This window comes from Panthera pardus, unplaced genomic scaffold (genome assembly GCF_024362965.1).
Source record: "Panthera pardus isolate Hobbes unplaced genomic scaffold, ASM2436296v1 HiC_scaffold_18, whole genome shotgun sequence".
In the NCBI taxonomy this organism is placed as follows: domain Eukaryota; kingdom Metazoa; phylum Chordata; class Mammalia; order Carnivora; family Felidae; genus Panthera; species Panthera pardus.
This window is the reverse complement of record NW_026526743.1, coordinates 456,639-479,535: the sequence shown is the minus strand read 5'-3', so window position 1 is coordinate 479,535 and position 22,897 is coordinate 456,639. Positions and strand designations below refer to the sequence as shown.

General features: G+C 40.3%; 1 long non-coding RNA gene across 1 annotated transcript; it reads right to left on the bottom strand.

The window, feature by feature from the left end:
- Nucleotides 1-10,682: 10,682 nt before the first annotated feature.
- On the bottom strand, nt 10,683-21,533 carry LOC109257962 (uncharacterized). Its single transcript, XR_002076154.2, has 3 exons — nt 21,358-21,533; nt 14,106-14,159; nt 10,683-12,950 (listed from the first exon to the last, which is right to left on the bottom strand). It is a non-coding gene; the product is annotated as an uncharacterized LOC109257962 (long non-coding RNA).
- Between the last annotated feature and the right edge of the window lie 1,364 nt (nt 21,534-22,897).

Genomic DNA, 22,897 nt, shown 5'->3' with positions numbered 1-22,897 from the left:
GAGAGAGAAGCGGTGGGGGAGACAAAGAATCTGAAGCAGGCTCCAGGCTCTGAGCTGTCAGCACACAGCCCGACATGGGGCTCGAACCCATAAACCATGAGATCATGACCTGAGCTGAAGTCGGACTCTTAACTGACTGAGCCCCCCAGGCGCCCCCAGGTAGTTTTGAGAAGCACTATCCGAGAAGACAGAGACATGGTCTTTGGTTTTTATCCTTTAATCTTTGGGGTTCCCACAGTGCCTAAAGCAGAAATTTTACACACTCAGTTTCTCCTGGAAGGCCAGAGGCTACAGAGTTTTTACAGATGTTTACGGAGTTTTTCAGATAGGAAATAAACACCAGAGTCAGAATGGTAAGTTGAGACGAGCTTAAAATAAAGGGGCAGTTTACCAAAGTGGGGGCAGGGTGTGGTAATCAAGAAAGGATCTTGCAATGTCCCAGATCTGCTCATAGCAGGGTAACTGACTGTCGTCCCTAGGGTGGAAGGGCTGAGGGAGGAGCCAGTTACCAGACCTGGGGAAAGAGATCTGAGAGGAGGGCCACTGATAGGTGCTGTGAGCTTTGGTCAAGGGGTATGAAACAGCCAGTCCAAAGCAACTCCAGGAAAGAGCTGGGGAAGTACTCTCACTTCACTTACGTCCCTTCGCTGGATCTCCTGCTGACTTGCCCTATTGGCTAAGTTCAACTGGAAGCTGGAGGGCAAGGGGGTCTCCTACAGGCAGGACAGGGAAAGGAGTTGAGTGGATGTAGAGTGCCAAGTTCCCAGGGCCTCCTTCTACCTGCTTCTGTCCACCAGCAGATCTAGAGAGTTCCTCGCTCCATCCTGTGAGCTTTTCCAGAGCAGAGTGTGCCTTCCATGTTGTAGCTGTGCCATCAGTATTTGCAAAAGTCACAGGGTCCCAGAGCGTAGAATGGGTGCTGGGGAGAGGTTGTTTTGTAAGGTCTTAGCTAACTGAAAGTTCTTCAGCTTCCAGGTCCTGGTTACACAGGAGTAACTTGCATGTGAAAGTGGGAGCAAAAGAAGGTTCCCCCGTCATGCTGAGATCACCCTCCAAGTCAGAAATTCTGGAGCCTGTTTTCCGGAATGACTGGGATGCAGGTGACGTCAACACATTGGCAAGTCTGAGAAAAGGAAAAGCATGGCAGTTTTGACTGAAAAGTTTGAGGAGCGAGACAGGAGTGACAGGAGAGCCTGGGCGGAATGCGGGCAGGGGAGAAGGCTTGAGGAGGTGAGATTCAGTCCGTTGAGAATGAGAAGAGAGGTAAAGATACCTTGGGAGGGAAGAATGTGTGAAAAAATTGCACAGATAAGAAGAAACCAGGACAGGGGCACCTGGGTGGCTCAGTTGGTTAAATGTCAGACTTTGGCTCAGGTCGTGAACTCACTGCATGTGAGTTCGAGCCCCACGTTGGGCCCTGTGCTGACAGCTCAGAGCCTGGAGCCTGCTTCAGATTCTGTGTCTCTGTCTCTCTCTGCCCCTCCCCTGCTCACACTCTCTGTATCTCTCTCTCTCTCTCTCTCAAAAATAAATAAACATTAAAAAAAAAGTTTAAAAGAAAAAAAAGAAGAAACCAGGATTTACTCAGAATTTGTTAAACCCACACTCTCATGGATTCTTTCTTTGCAGTTCTGCGTTCTCGGGATCCCACTCTTTCCAAGAGGAAGACAGTATGGTTAAGTTCCGGGTAAGTCAAGGTTTCCTTTCTCTCTCTTAAATACCACGTCCCTTCTGGGGAGCTATTTTCTGAAAGGAAATGGCCAAGTTTTGAGTGGCGGCTGTGTCTTAGACACTTCACCTTGCTCCTAACAGCTGTGTGAGAGAGGTGGTGTTAACGCCCTTTGCAGAAAGGAAGGAACAGGCTCAGAGATGTCAGGATGCCTAGTTCAGGCTATTCCAAGTGTGGTTCGCACACAAGTGCCAGTCCATGAGCTGCTTGTCACAGAGAGATCAATACAGCAATCAAAAGGAAGAATCCAGAAGCTTTTAATGTTTGTTTTTGAGAGAGAGAGAGAGAGCGAGCACAAGCCGGGGAGGGGCAGAGAGAGAGAGAGGGAGACACAGAATCGGAAGCAGGCTCCAGGCTCTGAGCTGTCAGTGCAGAGCCCAATGCAGGGCTCCAACTCATGGACCGTGAGATCGTGACCTGAGCCGAAGTCAGACGCTTAACCGACTGAGCCACCCAGGCGCCCCAGAAACTTCTATAGCAATGCAGCATTGCCACAACATTCGAGTGCGTGGTCAGTACATACATGACCACACTCTGAGTAGTGCGGGGTCCACTCCACATAAGTAGCAAGATTTGAATGGGTATATGTCCATCAGGGTTCAACCAATGAAGTAGGAACAACATGAGATATATAGTAAGAAGAGATTTGGATGAGATTTCTTTTATGTGACTGGGGGTGGGGGCGGGGTGCAGGGCAAATTGGAAATCCCAGGGCGGGCTGGAACTCTTAGATACAGACTGGGACTGCTGTCTACAGGTAGAATTTTTTCTCTTAGGGAAGCCTCAGTTCTGGTCTGAAGACCCTTCAACTGACTGAGTCAGGCCCACCCAGATTATTTAAAATAATCTCCTTCAAAGTCATCTGATTAAGGACTTTAATCACCTCTACCAAACATCTTCACAGCAACACCTAGATTAATTTTTGCTTCAATAATGGGACCGTAGTCTAGCCAAGTTGATGCATCAAAAAGGCCATCAGAGGGTGCAGCCGTGATTTTTTTTAAATCATGAAAAATGTTTTAATTATGAAAGTATACAAAAAGGGAAAAGAGTACTATGAATGCCGATGTAGAGCGCAGGCTCAACGTCTTGCCACATCTGCTTCATCGATCTCGTTTTCACTTGCCTTTTTCCTTTCCCAAAGCATTTTAAAATTTTTTTTTCAACGTTTTTTATTTATTTTTGGGACAGAGAGAGGCAGAGCATGAATGGGGGAGGGGCAGAGAGAGAGGGAGACACAGAATCGGAAACAGGCTCCAGGCTCCAAGCCATCAGCCCAGAGCCTGACGCGGGGCTCGAACTCACGGACCGCGAGATCGTGACCTGGCTGAAGTCGGACGCCCAACCGACTGCGCCACCCAGGCGCCCCCCCAAAGCATTTTAAAAGAAGATCCCTATAGCACGTTATTTTGTTTTATACTGGTTTTGTTCTGAGCCCATTACTTTCTTAGAGCAGCTCGGGTGCGAGCTAACATAAATGCGCTCCCGCTCCTTTCCTCTGCCTGGACACCATCTTGCCTGAGCCCACCCCTTCTCCTTAGGGACATTTTCTAGCTTCTAAATTATTGCCAGCAACTGTTTTGCCAAGTGTTTCACACTGTGTCACCCAGGCGACCATTTTTCCAGCCTCTGCTTCAGTTCAAGCTCTGTTCTTCAAGTCCACCGGAGGCTGCACACGGGGGAGAAGCCTTACCGGTGTGGCGAGTGTGGAAAGGGCTTCAGCCAAAGCACACACCTTCACATTCGCCAGAGAGTCCACACAGGGGAGAAGCCCTACACATGCAGCGTGTGCAGAAAGGCTTTTGCCTACAGTTCAGTTCTTCACACTCATCAGAGAGTTCACACAGGAGAAAAGCCTTACACGTGTGACGTGTGCGGTAAGGGCTTCAGTTACAGCTCATATTTTCACTTACATCAAAGAGATCATACCAGAGAGAAACCGTATAGATGTGATGAGTGCGGTAAGGGCTTCGGTCGGAATTCAGATCTTCAAGTGCATCTCAGAGTCCACACAGGAGAGAGGCCCTATAAGCGTAAGGAATGTGGTAAGGGCTTCGGTCGTAACTCATACCTTCTTGCTCACCAGAGACTGCATACGGATGAGATACACTGTGTGTGTCGTGAGGATGGCCAGGGCTTTCGTTGCAGCTCGGACCTTCTTACTCATCAAAGACTGCACAAGGGGACGGAAACATTCTCAACGTAGTTAGTCAGGGTTCAATCAGGAAACCAAGCAAGTCCATGCACTGAAGGTGATAGAGGCTCACTCGGCCATTGGGAGGGCTGGGGCAGCAGAGGGCAAGGACACTGTCGCCCATGATGTCCTGAGGCACGGAAGCAGGGGTTCACAAGAGCATTCCAGAGAACTACTCTGGATCTCGACAATGTCTGCAAGACTCCCACCAGCTGTCGCATGCTGCGGTGGCAAAGTAAGTGATAACTGACAGACGCACGCTTTGTGGCAATGACAATAACTAGAGGTCAGATTTCCACGAGTGGATATGCCCAGGAAGGAAATTATAATTGAGATGAGGACACTGAGGCTTTCAGGCCAGCCAAAATCTGTAGATTTTTTAAAGAGTGTGCCTGCTAGAAAGATACTCAAAATGAGTGCTCAGAAACGAAACCCATGTTATTGTTATTCGTGTGGCGAGAATATTAGTCCAAATTCTCAGGTTTCCAAACCCACAAGGTTTTCTACACAGAGAGGGGCTCTCTAGAAGTGATATTTTACGGCCACATTTACTGTGCGTTCACCTTGCGGGCTCCATTTCTTGGTCACGTAAAGAGCCTTCATTTCCCAGAACCCCTTGCAGTTGAGAGCTCGTCCACGTGATACGGTTTCCAAGCAACAGAGTACGAGCAAAAGTGATGTAAGCTGCTTCCAGGCCTGACCCTTACAGACCTCTTGTGATGTCCTCCAGGCATCTTTCCTAGAAATGTTTCCTAGAGGCTGTTCCAGGCTTGGATTGGTGGAAGGTGGCTATCTGATCTGTGTTAGACCTTTTTTTTTTTTTTTTTTTAAATAAATAGACATTTTTCTTCTATTTAAAAAAATTTTTTAATGATTATTTTTGAAAGAGAGACAGACAGAGCGTGAGTGGGGGAGGGGCAGAGAGAGAGGGAGACACAGAATCCGAAGCGGGCTCCAGGCTCCGAGCTGTCAGCACAGAGCCTGACGTGGGGCTCGTGCGTCACAGACGTTTAACCTACTGAGCCACCCAGGCGCCCCATAAATAGACATTCATTGTGTTATAGTCCTGACATTTTGACAGTTTCTTTGTTGCTAGTTTTGCCCAGGCTATACTGACTATGACAGGGAGATTTAACAGCAACATATTTTATAGTCATTGGAGTTCGCATAAGAAAGCAACTTCATAATTCAGAGTTTGAAACTTTTAAATCTTTATGGCCGTATGTGGCAGTGCAGCCGTCCAAAATGGTGTGGGTAGGGCTTCAGTGAGAATCTTCATTCATTGGTACGTACGTAAAAAAGAAATGTTCCAGGGGTGCCTCGGTGGCTCAGTCAGTTGAGCGTCCATCTTGGGCTCAGGTCATGATCTCATGGTTCATGGGTTTGAGCCTCGCATCAGGCTCTGTGCTGACAGCTCAGAGTCTGGAGCCTGCTTCGGTTCTGTGTCTCCCTCACTCTCTGCCCCTCCCCCACTCTCTCTCTCTCTCTCAAGAATAAATAAACATTAAAAAAAAATTTTAAATAAAAAAAAAAAGAAGTGGCCCAGATAACATGCATGTGGTAAAGCCTTCCAAAAGTGCAATCTATAGACATCAGAAATCCCGTGCAGTAGGGAAACTCTGTAATGTGTAGCGATGAGAAAAGTTTGTCAGCTTACCACTTAAGTGCAGTAAGAAATAGACCAGGTGTCCTACAAATAGTCTTAATAAAGTTAATTCAGTAAAACTAATATTTACTGACGTGACTAACAACTTACAGAAGGGCAAGGCTGTTTATTGTCAGAAGCCGGCCCCAGCACTTCTCAATAGTCTTGTTTAATAATGGGGTTTTAGAAGGTGCTAGTTTGGTCAAGTCCCTTCCACAATTGTGGTTTAGTTTGGGACTATAGATGGGTTTGGGAGGAGGAGGGATACAGTAAAACCTTGGTTTGTGAGCATAATTTGTTCTGGAAACATGTTTGTGTTCCAAAGCACTTGTATATCAAAGCGAATTTCCCCATAAGAAATAATGGAAACTTATTTGTACCGTGTTTTATTTCTACTTTTTCTTACATTAGAATTTCCTACTAGTTATGGTTTGTACATGGAACAGCCATTCAAATGCAAATAAAACCATTCCTGAAGTGTTGCTTTCTTACCAATTCAGGCGAGCAACAGTGAAAGATCAATATAGCTCAATGCCAATAATGGAGTGGAAAAAACTAGCAATTCGCGGGGAAAAAATACAGGTGCAACCTTTCTGGAGAGGGTTTTATCTACATGTACCAAAGGGTATAATGTGCATCGTCTTGAGCTAATAATTCCACCTCACAAAATTTATCTTTAGGGTGTAATTGTACAAGAGGGAAAAGATGATTTCAGAAGGGAACATGCTCCCAGAATATTTACAATAATAAAAAAAAATTGTAAACAACCTGAAGATACACGAATAAGAGATCGAGTAAATTATGGTACCCCCATAAAATGAAACAAAATATCACCATTAAAAATGATATAGACCTATAAAAATTTCCACATACTTTTTGAAGAAAAAAAAAATCAAGTTGTTAGAGATCATTACAGGATGACCCGTGACTGACAAGTTTGAGAACGTGAGTAGCACTGGGAGTAGTCCCCTCCACTACTCTACACTTTTCAGTGTTGTTTCAAGGGTTGTTTGGACTGTTTAGCCCAGGTGGGTGTATGTGTAACATAGGAAATGCTCTGTTTGGAGAAAGTGAGTCTGATGAAAGGTTGTGACATTTGCTTTAGAAAGATGCTGCCAGAGACGGAAGGCGATGGACTTGACCTATCGCTAGGTGGTTGCTGTAGTATATCGCTCCTTGAATGAGTAATTATTGCAAATGGACCAGTAGGAAAGCCAGCTGTCTTCCCACTGTGTGGTCTTCCTTTGTGTCTCTGTGCTGTTTTAGGCCAATCCTTGATTTCCTGACCCTTATCCTGTATGTCTTCCCATGTAACCCAACACTTACAGACCCGTAGCTGGGACTTTGAAAGGGCAATGGTTGCAGTTCAGTCTAGGGACACTGTGCCAGTTTATTGACTTTCAGCTCCGAACTCACCCTTTAACACACCCTCTGTGATAATGAAAGAAATTTCTTTGAGCATCTCTCCTTTGCAGTGGACACAATGTTAAGTGTTCTCCGCAGAGGGCGTTGGAAGGAGGCTGCAGGAGGAAGGGGTCTTCTGCTTTTGTAGCAGCTGCATGGTCAGTCAGCAGTGTGGGTGTGAGGACACCTGCTCGTACTCTGCACTCTCCACACACTCAGAAGGTACAGTCCCTTGCTGGTCTTGCAACTCTAGGCCATTGATCACATTCCCGTGGGCCTCTGGATGTGGACCCTGCACATTCCAGGCCTTCTACCGAAACAGGCACACCCACTCCCTATGTCCATCCATGAAGTGGCCACTGGCTATGACTCATCTGTTCCCCAAATGGATGCCATCTGCACCCTTCCTCATTCTGCATGCCCATGCACTCGACCACCAGTTGCGACTCGCCCACAAACCACCCACACCCTAGAATGTTGCTTCCAACTTGACCAGCAACCAGGGAGCACCACTGACCCAGGCAAAACAGAAAATTCTCTGCCACCCAGTGGGCTACAGTTACCTTTTCTTCACAAAGTCTGAGGTTTGCTGAAGTTTGTTTTTCCTTCGATACGCTCAGTATTGTACCGCATAAAGTTTAAAAATATTGTATAGTTACTTTTTTAAAAGTTGAATCATTTGTAAATTAAATGTCCGTTGAAATCACTGTGTGGTTTCTGTCTCCTTATTGGACCCAGACTGATCAGGTGACAAGTGTAATTTCTGTTTCAATGGGAGTTTTAAGGCCAAAGAGTACAGTGAGTTTGGGGGTAATTCAACAGTGGTGAGGGAGAAAATATATGAAATATACTCTTTGACTGTCAGCCTTGATAGTTGCAAACATAAAGGGTTTGGAAGACTGGCCTTAACATCTATTGGCAAACTGGGAGACATGATATCTGCCACCTCCAAAAGTTTCCTTCTCTCTTTTTTATTTTATTATGATTTGTGTGTGTGTGTGTGCGTGCGCGCATGCACTAGCGTGCGTGTGGTATCATGAGATCTACCCTCTTAGCAAACTTTTAGGTATATAATACGGTATTGTTGATTTTAGGCACTATGCTGTACAGCAGATCTCTAGGACTAATTTACCTTGCATAAATGAAACTGTAGCCCCATTGAACAACTCTCCATTTACCCCTTCCCCTGGCCCCTGGTAATCACCATTCTAATCTCTGCTTCTGTGAATTTGACTAGTTAGGAACCTCATTTAAGTAGAATCATGCCACTTCTGACCTGTGACTCGCTGATTTCACTAAGCATAAAGTCCTGAGCATGCTAAAGAATGAAATTGGATGCTGTCTTACACCATTCACAAAAATAAATACAAATGGATTCAAGACTTAAATATAAAACCTGAAACCATAAAACTCCTAGAAGAAAACATAAGGGAAAAACTTCTTCCCGTTGGTCTTGGCAGTGATTTCTTGGATATGACACCAAAAGCACAATTAACAAAAGTGAAAGTAGATAAGTGGGACTACATCAAACTAAAAACCTTCTGCATAGCAAAGGAAACAATCAAAAGAATGAAAAGGCAATCTATGCAATGGGAGAAAATACATGCAAAGCACATATCTGATAAGGGGTTAATGTATAAAATATAAAATGGACTCCTACAATTCAATAGCAAAAACGAACATAACCGGACTTTAAAATGGATATGACTTGAATAGACCCTTCTCAAAGAAGATGTACAAGTGTCCAAAAGGTATATGAAAATATGCTCAACATCACTAATCAGTGAAATGCAAATCAAAACCACAATAAGATATCAACTCACACCAGTAGGATGGCTATTATTAAAAAAATATAGATAACAAGTGTTGAACATTTGGAGAAATTGAACTCTTCTGCACTGTTTGTGGGAATTAAAATGGTGCAGCCTATATGGAAAATAGCAGTGGAAATTCCCCCCTCCCCAAAATTAAAAATGTAACTACAATATGATCCCATTTATGGATATATACCACCAAACAATTGAAAACAGGATGAGATATCTGCAGTCCCATGTTTATTGCAGCACCATTCCCAATAGCCAAGTTAAGAAACAACTCAAATGTCTCTCAGCAGATACATGGATAAAGAAAATATGGCATATACATACACTGGAATATTATTCAGCCTTGAAAAGAAGAAGATCCTGCCATTTTTACATTTAGCTTTGTAAATAAAATTCTGAAAGAGAGCGACATCAGCAACATGGTAGAACAGGAGTTTTCTACATTCATTCCCCCCAAAGAACATTGATTTTGACAACCACCCATGAACAAGAGTACCCTTCTGGAAGTCCAGGAGTCCAGCAAAGTTCCAGCACAACTTTGGGGCAAAAAATAGACACATTGAAGAGGGTAAGAACCGTTTCACTTTACCCACAACACTCCTCCCCCAGGGTCATCAGGCTCTGTGCTGACAGCTCAGAACCTGGAGCCTGCTTTGGATTCTGAGTCTCCCTCTCTCTCTGACCCTCCCCCGTTCATGTTCTGTCTCTCTCTGTCTCAAAAATAAATCAACATTAAAAAAGAAATCACAAAAGGTTTGAACACAGTCTGGAGCTCAAGAATACAATGGATGAGATGGGGGAAAAACACAATAGAGAACATCAAATGGACTTGATCAAGCAGAGCAAAGAACCTGTGAACTTGAAGACTAGTCATTTGAAATTATCCAGCTTGAGGCCAAATAGATCATGTGCTCTCACTTATATGTGGAATCCAAAACAAAAAACCAACTCATAGACACAAAGGAAAGACTTGTCGCCAGAGGCAAGGGATGAGGAATGGTTGAAATGGGTGGAGTAGTGCAAAATTAAAGCATCAAGTTATAAATTGAGTCCTGGGGATGTAATGTATGGCATGGTGACTATAGTTAATAATACTGAATTGTATATTGGAAACTTGCTAAGAGAGTAGATCTTAACAGTTCCAATCGCCACAAAAAAAGTGTAACTATGTATGGTAATGGATATTAACTGATTTATTATGGTAATACTTTAACAATATGTACATATATCGAACCGTTATGTTGTGCACCTGAAATTAATATAATTTTATGTCGATTGCATCTCAATTTTTAAATCTGAAAAAAAAAAGCATGAAAGATGGTGAATTACAGTAGTTTTATTTCTATGGCACTTTTCAAAATGTTCTATACATTATGTTGTTTTGCCAGTTTTATTCAACATGCAAATGCAATTTATAGGCAATAGATCATCAAAACCTAAATCAAAAAGTCTTAAATTATGTTGAAAAATTTTAACTTTTAACTCAGTATTAATTATATATAATCATCCCAATTGTGCATCAGAGTAGTTTGAATTAATGAGGTTTTGCTCTATTGTAGCTACAATAGACCTGACAAGGTTTTTCATTTTTTTAATATTTTTTTAAAATTTATTTTTGACAAAGAGAGAGTGCATGAGCAGGGGAGGGGCAGAGAGAGAAACAGAAACACAGAATCTGAAGCAGGCTCCAGGCTCTGAGCTGTCAGCACAGAGCCCAATGCGGGGCTCAAAGTCATGAACCATGAGCTCATGACCTGAGCTGAAGTCGGCTGCTTAACCGACTGAGCCACCCAGGTGCTTCTAGGACTTGAATTGGTTTAAGGGAATATGGTTTCTTATTCAAATATTCCCAGTCCCTTCTATGAAGTATTCTTGTCCCCCCCCCCCCCATGACCCTGTATCCAACCTAGCCTTTAAATCAAAATTCTACTTTACAGAAAATTTAGAAGTTTGCAGGAAAAAGTATGAGGAGGCCAATAAAAAATGCAGATTTGGATACCTAATTTGACATCTCGATTCTACAACAGTTGAAGAAATGAAAAATGATGGTGATGATGTGTGTTGGGGAGGGTAGTTTCAGAATAAATGAACTTCAGATGAGATGATCAAATATGGTTAATCCGTTTGGATATTGATTGGAATAAACTAGTTGTAAAAAGTATTTTTCAAAGAAAAAGTATTTTTCAATAAACAGGAACTCATACTGGGATACAAATTAGATAATACTAAGAATTGTTAATTTTGTCCCATAAGGTAATGATTTTGTGGATATATAATATCGTTATTTTTTTAAGTGATATAGGTAGTATTTGGAAGGAAATAACAATATCAAGAAGTAGCTATACAGTATTTCAGAAAATGGTAAATGAAGCCAGTGTGGCAAAAAAATTTTTAAGCATGGAATTTAAGGTATATGCATTTGGTGTTTCATGTTACTATTCTCAATACTTTGGCATTATTGTTTCATTAAAAAAATTTTTTCTGCCCAGAAGTAAAGTGGTAAGTACTACTTCCTATGGTTTCACTGGTCATGGTTACCTGCATTCCATCTCCTACCTCAACCTACCTCCCCTCCTGAATAAAAGAAATACTCAGCAAATATATAATATTGAAGACCAACACAGGAGTAGTCAAAAGGAAGCCTGAGTTTGCACTAAAAAATTTAAAGGAAAGGGGCGCCTGAATGGCTCAGTCGGTTGTTTCCAACTTCAGCTCAGGTCATAATCTTGCAGTTCCTGAATTTGAGCCCCATATTGGGCTCTGCACTGACAGTGTGGAGCCTGCTTGAGATTCTCTGTCTCCCTCTCTCTGTGCCTGTCCCGCTCTCTCTCTCTAAAAATAAATAAACCTTTAAAAAACTTTTTAAAGGAAAGAGCCATTTTCCCTATTACAATCTTTTCTCCAACCCCTTGCCAGTGCAGTTCCTTTCATTTGTCAGAAATAACATTGCTGTTTCTGTTTTACGGCCTGATTTGTGCTTGGAATTTCTTACGGATTCTTGGCATCTTGAAATAAATACTTCGTGCCAGATAGCAGTCAGAGATAGATGAATACAGGCACAAGTAAAGAGGCAATCAAGTCAAACCAAGTCTGGCATCCCATCTTCCTTAAGTCTGGTGTACAATGCAGCCCAGACCAAGTCCCTTTTAAAATCTTGTCTTTCTGCTAAAAAACATGTTAATTTTCTTTTCGTATGGAAAGCTTTGCTTGTTCCCCCCCCCCCCCCAGGTACTAGAGCTTTCTTGACAAAAAAAAAATTTTTTTTTACAAATATAAAAAAGCCAAACGCTAATAGCGCTGGAGAAGTGACTCAGGTAATATTTAATTAACCAAAAGAAATAGAGAGGGTAGGGAGGAAGTATGATCCCGCAGAGGATTCTGGGAGGTGTAGTCGGAAGCACTTCCACTCCAGGCAGGTGGGGCTGTAGCCCTAGACCGCTTTGGCATTCTGGGAAGTGTAGTCCAGAAGTTCCGTGCCGCGGACAACACTTCCTCTTCAGCAGTGCGGGTGGTGTGTCTCACGTGTGGTTCTGGGTTCTGGGAAGTGAGTCGCAGGAACTTCCGCTCCAGGGGAGGTTGCGGCCATGATTCCCCAGATAGTGGTGAGACTTGAGTTCTGGCAGCGACTCTAGGCCTCCTTAGCCTAGGCGAGGGACCAGTGGTGTCCCAGCCCTATGTGTGAAGGGCGAAAAGTGATGGTGGATGGAGGGCAAGGGGTAGAGGCATTTTGCGTTTCCCTCTGGCTGGGCAGAGCTTCCTGGCGTTTGGGGGCGGATCGCGAGTCCCAGCTTGGAGGCGGGCTAGGGTCGCTCCTCCGGGATTGACAGTTTCCTAGGTACTGAGCGCCCCCAGCCCTCTCTTGGACTCCACACTCAGCATTACCGCTTCCCGCAGCCCTTTCCTTGACTCGCCCATCAGCCGTGCCGCTTCCTAGCGCCATCACATTGGGCAAGTTGCGCTCCGTGAATGAGTTTCCGAGGTGTAATTATAGTACTTACCCAATGAGCTTGTGAGAGTTAAATGGGGTTAATACTTCTAAAACGCTGCAGAACGGTGTTGACACACACAAAAGGTTGCTTCTGGTTACGGGTGCGCAGGGCTCTAGCCAAAGTAAATATAACAATGAGCAAGTCTGTATGAAAATTTTAGATTTCCCTGTGTGAAAAAGGCACCATACATACATGTGTAGAAGATGTACGGTAAACTGAGCTGAAAATGTCAACAACATATATGCTAGAAAGTGGCTTAATAATCTTAGAGATTCATAAGGTAGTGAAACCCCAATAGAAATAATGGATATGAATACAAAAATGTGAATAGACAAATTTTAGGAAGAAGGAATAGATATAGCAAGTAAAGATATGAAAATATTATTCGTAAATGAACATTCTTAATGTTGTTTTCCACTGATTATGTCACTCAAGGTTTTTTTTTTTTTATTTTTTTTAACGTTTATTTATTTTTGAGACAGAGAGAGACAGAGCATGAACGGGGGAGGGTCAGAGAGAGGGAGACACAGAATCCAAAGCAGGCCCTAGGCTCTGAGCTGTCAGCACAGAGCCAGACGCGCGGCTCGAACTCACGGACCGCAAGATCATGACCTGAGCCGAAGTCAGCCGCTTAACCGACTGAGCCACCCAGGCGCCCCGCACTCAAGGTTTTTAAAAATTGATAATACCTAATATTAATCATGGTATGGAGAATCAGGGATACTTATACTTTCTTAGGAGAAGGGAAACATAGGAAAAACTTTTGGTAAGAAAATATGCTACTTCACTATCAAAAATTTTAAATGTATATACTTTGGTGTTTCAGTTTTCATTTTTTGAAATTCATCCAAGAGAAGCAATTGGACAAGTAGGCTAAGATCTAGGAAAGAGAAGTTCTTTGCAGCATTCTTAATAGGAAAGAATCTAAAGTTCATTGTGCATTACTTGGAGTGTGTGTGTGTGTGTGTGTGTGTGTGCATTACCTATATTTTAATTATTAATTCCATGAACTACCATGAGCCATGGAATGGAATAAAATTGATGATGAAAATAATAATAAAAGCTAACATTTACTAAGCACACAGTAGGTTCCAGACCCTGTTTTGAATTCTTATCATGTATCTTTTTTGAAGATTCCTTCTGTAACTATGATATAGGGACCATTTACAGATGAGGAGATTGAATATTGAATGGTGAAGGAATTTGTCTGAGCAAGCTAATAAGCTAATAAGATATACAAACTTAGGATTCTAATGAGGCTGTCTGGTTCCAGAGACCATGCTCTTAATCTTGAAGCAGAGTAGATGAATGTGCCATGTACCTTGAGAACACAGAGAACAAACTTCATGACTGTCCTTAAAGAATGACTGATGGCCTGTTGCAATAAAAAAGGTATATTATCCAGAGTTAGCATGTGCAATACAGGAGTGACAATTACCAAACACTTTTGGGATGAAATTAATAAGAACTTTTATGGGGCACTTGGCAATATCAATCAAAATGCATTTGTAGTGTTAATTTGCATTTTCCTGAAGACAAATGATGTTGAACAGTTTTTATTTACTCATTGGCAATTTATGTATCTTCCATTTTTAAGTATCTTTAGAGTTTTTTGCCCTTTTTGTTGTTGGATTTCTTATTACTGAGTTGTAGTTCAAGTATTATGAATACAAGTCCTTTATCATATCTATGTATTGAAATATTTCCTCGTGTGTGTGTGTGTGTGTGTGTGTGTGTGTGTGTGTGGCTTTTTTTTTCTTACATTCTTAAGGATTTCTTTTGGAGGGAAGAATATTTTAATTTTGAAGAAATCCAATATATCAATATTTTAATTTATGGCTCATGCTTTTTGTATGTTACCTAAGAATCTTGGCCCATCCTAACATCACAAAATTTTCTCCTGTGTTTTCCTCTAGAAGTTATGTAATTTCAGCTTTTTAAGTTTGAGTCTATGATATATTTTGAGTTAATTTTTGTATATAGCTTGCACTAAGGATCAAGTTTCTTCTTTTGTTCCCACATGGATATCCAGCTGTTCAAATTCCTTTTGCTGAAGACTATCCTTTCCCAATTGAATTACCTTAGCACATTTGCAGAAAAACCTTAGTTGACATACATACATGGACTGTTTTACTCCTTTGGCCTATATCTATCCTTTGTCAATTCCACATTCTCATGATTATTGTAGTTTAATAGTAAATCTTGAGATCAGATCATATAAGTATCCCAAGTTGGTTCTTTTTAAGATTGTGGATTTTATTTTTTTAAGATTGTGAATTTTAGAATTAGCTTGTTAATTTTTATGAAAAAGCCTATTAGGACTTTGATTGGGATTGCATTGAACCTGTAGATCATTTTGGGGAGTATGAGTATCCTACCACTGTTGAGTATTCAAAACCATGACCATAAATTTGTTTTATCACCTCTCTCTCTGCTTTAATGTAATTTTCCTGTGAGGAGGAAGTTTGTGTCTTGTTTATTACTGTATCTCTGGTGACTAGGACAGGCCTGGCACATGGAAGTGTTCAGCCAATGATTGTTGAGTGTGAACAAAGTAGTGGATAGGCATCCCTTAGACTTTGAGATTATGAATAAGCCAATGTGATTAATAGATATTCTACCAGTGTTGGCAAACTATGGTCCTGTTTTTTGTAAATAAATTTCTGTTGTTGTAACATAGCCACACCCATCTGTTTACATATTACCTGTTGTTGTAACACAGCCACACCCATCTGTTTACATATTATCTATTTTTGCACGGTGGTGGCAGAACAGAGTAGTTTTGTATAGTCTTCAAGTCTGAAATACTATCTGGCCCTTTCAGAAAACCGTTTTGATGTATGTTGTAGAATTGTGGTAGGGTTTTTGTGTTTTTTTTTTAATCTTCTGATGAATGCCTATCTGTAAATAATTTGTCTGGTGTTTTTTCTGGATTCCGGAGGGGTACCTTCTAAATTCTTGGATTTTCCCAACTGATAGGAGTATCCTGTTACTCAGGGTGAGCCAGTTGGATCACACCTGAGTTTATTCTAATGAGATGAATCAGGATGGGGGCTGGTCACCAGCAAAACTAACCGTACGATGGTTGGGGTTTAGAAGCAGGTGATACCAGCCCCATCACATGGCTAATGATTTGATGAGTCATGCCCACAAAATGAAACTCCAACAAAAACTCTAGACACTGGGGCTCAAATGAGCTTCTTGGAAAATGAATATTTTAATACATCCAGGGAGGCTGTATAAGAACTACAGAAAGAACCAACCTATCAGTGCCATTGCCGAACTTGTGTCTTATACCTTCTTTTTACCTCAGCTTTTATCTTTCATTACCGCATTCCACCTTAGTGTACCTTTGCCTGATGGCCTTTAGCTCTAGAAGAACTGACGTGAAATTTTTTCCTTTTGTGAATATATTACTTGAAAAGATCTTTTTGACCTTCTGTGACTTAGTCCAAGTTCTCACGGAAAAATTAAGTGGACACATTTATTTAACACCTCTTTACAAAGCACCTGCTATCTGACAAGTGCTTTTCTGGGAAAAGGGAATATGAGTACTTGTACTTAGGCATATTTCACTTCAGTTGGAAAAGACCTATGAAAACAAAAATGTAGGAGGTGCCTGGGTGACTCAGTCAGTTACGCATTCAACTTTGGCTCAGGTCGTGATCTCATGGCTCATGGGTTTGAGCCCCGTGTCAGGCTCTGTGCTGACAGTTCAGAGTCTGGAGCCTGTTTTGGATTCTGTGCCCCTCCCCCACTCATGCTCTATCTCAAAATAAATAAAGATTAAAAACATATGTACATATACATGTGTATGTATATATGTACATATAGTAAGTCAGGTAGTAATAAAGCCTATGTAGAAAAACTAATCAGGGTAAGGGGATGAAGATTGCCAGGGTTGAGGGTGGGTTGGAAGAGATTTGCTAAATTATATTGAGTGCTATGCTGTCACTGATGAGGTGACATTTGAGCAGAGCCCTGAGAGATGTGAAAGATTAAGGTAAAACTACCTGGGAGGAGAATTTTTAAAGGCAGAATATACCTCCCCCTTCTCACGGGTAGCTTAAAGAATTTGCATTATGTCTTTTTTCCCTTTCCCCAAACTCTGTGTCTCTTTTAAAAGGTTAGTTTCTATGCCCTTCACAAAAATTAACTGAAGGTGGATCACTGACCTAAATGAACTACACTGACACATCATAATCACCTAAAGTCCATAATTTACAATAGAGTTTACTCTTGGTATTATACATGCTATGGGTTTTTGGACAAATGTATTTTGAATGTATGTGTATATGAAAATAGGCTCCAGATCATTGTGATCAGAAAAATGAAAATTAAAACAATGAAATGCTACTACTCACCTATTAGAATGGCCAAAATCTACAACAAGGACAACACCAGATGCTAGGGAGGATATAGAGCAACAGCAACTCTCATTCATTGCTGGGGGGAATGCAAAACCATACAGCTACCTTGGAAGACAGCTTGGTAGTTTCTTACAAAATCAAATATACTTTTACCAAATGATCTAGCAGTTGTGTTCCTTGATATTTACTCAATGGGTTGAACTTATATCCACATAAAAACCTGCACACAGATGGTTGTAGCAGTTTTATTCATAATAGCCAAAGCTTGGAAGCAACCAAGATGTTTTTTAGTAGGTAAATGGATAAATAAACTGTGATGCATCTAGATGATGGGGTATGATTCAGCAATAAAAAGAAATGAGCTGTAAAGTCATGAAAATACATAGAGGAAACTTAAATGCTAAGGAAACTTAAAAACTAAGTGAAAGAAGCCAAGCTGAAAAGGCTACAGTATACTATGATTCCAATTGTACATTCTGGAAAAGGCCTAACCATGGACACAGTAGTAAGTTCTGCGGTTGCCAGGGGTCGGTGAGGGGAGGGATGAATTGGCAGAACACAGAGGATTTAGGGCAGTGAAAATACTCCGCGTGATACTGTAATGATAGATACATGTTTTTATACATTTGTCCAAACCTATAGAATATGCAGCACCAAGGGTAAACCCTATTGTAAACTATGGCCTTTGGGTGATTATGTGTCAGTGTAGGTTCATCAGTTGTTACAAATGTACCACTTTGGTGTGGAATGTTGATAATGACAGAGGCTGTGCACGTGTTGGGATAGGGGGTATGTGAGAAATGCCTATATGTTCCTTAATTTTGCTGTTCTAAATAATAAAATCTTTTAATAAAAACACATGAACGAGGAGCACTCATCTGTAAGCATGGGAGGTTCCATGCTTATCTCTAACCCAAAATTCCCAGATTCATCTATTCAGGGCCCTAGAGGAGAAGAATAGATACTTTTTTTCCTGGCTTAAACCATATTTCACAACTTGTAGTTCAACACATTGACTGCACAACCTGTGGTCTCCAAGCCGATACTAGAGTGGAATCTACAACAGGCCTTTTCAGCTTTCTTTAAGATCCCTGTGTCTGAATGACGGGGAGACTGGGAAAATCCCTGGATCTCATTAGGGTTCACTGAACACATTTTCTTTTCTCAAGTTTATTAAGAAGCAGTACAATAGATTTGCATATGAATAAAAAATGCAAGGACAACCCAAGTATGAGTTATTAGATGGACTGCCTGGCAGCAGTCAGTAGTGTATATATTGTATAATTGGAGTAAGCACAGTGGACTGATAAGACAAATTCATATCCAGACAGTTAATTGTCCTATTTAGAAAGAAAACCTTTGCCCAACAGAAACAGACCCCTGGTGCCACAACATCATCAGTCCCACCCCAGCCCTTGGCAACCATAGATCCAATTTTTTTCCCTATAGTTTTTTTTTCTTTTGCAGTATGCCATATAAGTATAATCATAAATGTATATTTTTGTCTTAATTCTTACACTTAGCATAATACTTGTGAAATTCATCCTTATTGCATAAATCTAGTAATTTCTTCTAGTTTATTTCTTTTTAATGTTGACTAGTACTGTGGATATACCACAGTTTTTTTGTTTTTTGTTTTTTTAAAGTTATTGATGGGATTTTGATTAGGAAAAACAAGAAGATAATCTTTTGCTTTAAATTCCCCTGGTGAGATATTATGTAGAGTATCTATTCATATGCTTATTTGCCATCTGTATATCTTCTTTGGTGAGGTGTCAAAGTCTTTGACCTATTTTTAAATTGGATTGTTTGTTTTCTTGTTGAGTGTTGAGAGTTCTTTGTGTATTTTGGATAAAGGTCCTTTATCTGTCTTTTGCAAATATTTTCTCCCAGTCTGTGGCTTATCTTCCCATTGTCTTGAGATTGTCTTTCACAAAGCAGAAGTTTTTAATTTTAACAAAGTCCAGTTTATCAACTATTTCTTTCATGTTGACCTACAAAGCCACAGCCATCTTCAAGATCATCTAGATTTTCCTCTATATTATTTTCTAGGAGTTTTACATTTGAATTTTACACTTAAGTCTTTGATACATTTTGAGTTAATTTATATGAAGGATCTAAGGTCTGGATCTAAACTCCTTTTTCTTTTTGTTTTCTCCTCCTCCTCCTCCTCCCTTGCGTCCCCTCCCCCTCCTCCTCCTCCTCTTCCTCCTTCTCCTTCTCGTTCTTTTGCAGTGGGACATCTAGTTCCAGAACCATTTGTTGAAAAGACTATCTCTGATGCACTGTTATGCCTTTGCTTCTCTGTCAAAGGTCAGTTGGTTGTTTTTATTTTAGTCTATTTCTGGCTCTCTCTCCTGTTATATTGATCTGTTTGTCTATTCTTTCATCAACACCTCCACTGTCTTTATCACTGTAACTATACTGTGGCATAGTAAGTCTTGAAGTCAAATGGTGTCAATACTACAACTTTTTTATTCTTCAGTATTGTGTTGGCTATTCTGGGTCTATTCCTCTCCATATAAACGTTACAATCAGTTTTTCAATATTCACAAAATAACTTGCTGGGAGTTTTATTGTGACTGCATTGTATCTATAGATGAAATAGGGAGTAACTGACATCTTGACAATATTGAGTCTTCCTATCGATGAACATGGAATATCTTTCCGTTCATTTAGTTATTATTTAATTTCGTTCATCAGAGTAGTTTTCTTCATATAGATCTTATAAACATTTTGTTATAACTGTAGTTATAACTAAGATTTATAACTAAGTATTTCACCTTGGGGATTGCTAATGGTATTATGTTTTAATTTCAAATTCTACTTCTTCATTGTTAGTATATAGGAAAGTGATTGACCTTTGTATTAACTTTGTATCCTGCAACCTTGCAATAATGACTTATTAGTTCTGGGAATGTTTTTGTCCATTCTTTTTGACTTTCTACATAGATGATCATGTCATCTGTGAAAAATGACAGCTTTATTTCTTCCTTCCCAATCTGTATACCTTTAATTTCCTTTTCTTATCTTAACGCATTAGCTAGAACTTCTAGTATGATGTTGAAAAGAGTGTTGAATGGTAACACCTTTGCCCCGTTCCTGATCTTAGTGAGAAAATTTCTAGATTCTCCACATGATGTATGATGTTAGCTGTAGGGTTTTTTGTAGATACTCTTTCAAGCTGAGGAAGTGCTCCTCTATTCTGAGATTACTGTCCTCATATGCTTTTAGATTTTAAAACTCAAAGGGAAGAATGTTTCTAATAGGGAAATGGATTTTTCTTGATTCTTTAATTTGCATATAATGTTTTATATTTGCACTGTTTAACCTTTAGTCTATAGGTTTCTGAATCTCAAAGAATCACAGCAGTTTTACAGGAGACATTAATTTCACCTGGTTGATTTTAACTCGACAAACAGCCCTATGACATCAGTAATTTATTGATATGAAGGAATTTGTTCTTTGGGGACTGGTTTCGGGACTGGTTTTGGCTTGGATTTTGGGTTGTTTACTTTGTGTACAGTATGTGCATTTGTGGTTACATAAGGATTCTGAAATTTTACCTATGACGATATGTCAAAACATATGTACTACAGTATTTGTATACTACAGGGTGGAAGGTAGTAGTTTCAGGCTGATTGGTCTGTCCGGCAGGCACTTGTTTTCTGAGATCTTGTGTTTGTGACTGAGTCCTCTGGCCCATAGCTACTTGGTTTCATACTTTTCACCTTACCCTGGTTGAGCCACTCACAGTCTTTGTCCTACTAATTTTGGATTTTGAAAATAAACCATGGAACTGAGTGATTTTCTGCTAAGTCTCCTTAATTCCATGTATGTATGTACATATGTATGTATTTGCAGATTATGTATTTAACAGACCGCCTGTTATGTTTTCCTGACCATCTCTCATTTCTTTGCCTTTAAAGTATGTTTGTTGATTTAGTTTCTTGGATTTTGTAAAATACTTGTATTCTTCTAATAAAATTTGTTTATTACATGAAAAAATGTAGTTGTTCTTAAGGCCAGTGGCACACAAATTAGAATTCCTCAAAGTTTGGGCATGAGGTAAAATGGCTACTTCTTACTTTGGTATTGAAGGATATATGTGTTTGTTAGTAAAGGACTGAAATGTACAGATCTTATATGTTTAAAAAGTGTAAAATGTTGAACCAATGGCTCAAAGAAGAAATAAGGAAATACCTTGATTAACAACTCAGGCAATAACAGATGTTGGCGAGGATGTGGAGAAAGAGGATCTCTTTTTCATTGCTGGTGGGAATGCAAGCTGGTGCAGCCACTCTGGAAAACAGTATGGGGGTTCCTCAAAAAACTAAAAATAGAACTACCCTATGACCCAGCAATCGCACTACTAGGTATTTATCCAAGGATAAAGGTATGCTGTTTTGAAGGGGCACACACAACCCAATGTTTATAGCTGCACTATCAACAATAGCCAAAGTATGGAAAAAGCCCAATGTCTGTTGATGGATGAATGGATAAAGAAGATGTGGTCTATATATACAGTGGAGTATTACTTGGCAATCAGAAAGAATGAAATCTTGCCATTTGCAACTTCATGGATGGAACTAGAGGATATTATGCTAAGCGAAATTAGTCAGAGAAAGATAAATATCATGTGACTTCACTCATATGATGACTTTAAGACACATAACAGATGAACATAAGGGAATGGAAGCAAAAACAATATAAAAACAGGGAGAAGGACAAAACATAAGAGACTCTTAAATATGGAGAAAAAACAGAGGGTTACTGGAAGGGTTGTGGAAGGGGGGATGGGCTAAATGGGTAAGGGGCATTAAGGAAGCTACTCCTGAAATCATTGTTGCACTATATGCCAACTAATTTGGATGTAAATTTAGAAAATAAAATAAAAAAAAAATACCTTGAGAAAAGTCAAAATGGGAGTACAACATACCAAAACTTATGGGACACAGCAAAGGAAGTTCTAAGAGGGAATTTCATAGCAGTAAGTGCCCACATCAAGAGACAAGAAAAATCTCAAATAAATAACCTAATTTTACACCTCAAGGATCTGTAAAAAGAAGGACAAAGCCCAAAGTTAGTAAAAGGAAGGAAATAACAAACATCAGAGCAGAAATAAATGAAATGGATACTAAAAAGACACATGGGGGGAAAATCAGTGAAACTAAGAGCTGGTTCTTTGGAAAGGGATAAACAAAATCATCAAACCTTTAGCTAGATTCACCAAGAAAGAAAGAGGGAGGACTGAAATAAAATCAGAAATGAAAGAGGAGAGGTTATAACTGATACCACAGACATACGAAGGATCCTAAGAAACTACTATGAACAATTATATGCCAACAAATTTGACAACTTAGAAGAAATACATAAATCTCTAGAAACACATAACCTACCAAGACTAAATCATGAGGAAATAGAAAATATGAACAGCCCAATTGCTAGTAAAGGAGATTGAATTGGGAATCAAAACTCTCCCAGCAAACAAAAATCCAGGAGTAGATGGCTTCACTGGTGAAGTATACCAAATATTTAAAGCATTCATACTTATCCTACTCAGACTTGCACAAAAAGAAATAGAAGATAAGGGAACTCTTCCAAATTCATTATAAAAGGCATTTTGTTCAAGGACAGGACTAAGAAGCTCGCATACTGCTCCGGAATCATGTGAAACATAAGCCACGTTCTAAGACGTGGCCAACCTTCCTCCCCAGGAAGCCAAAGTTCTTCCCACGGTTCT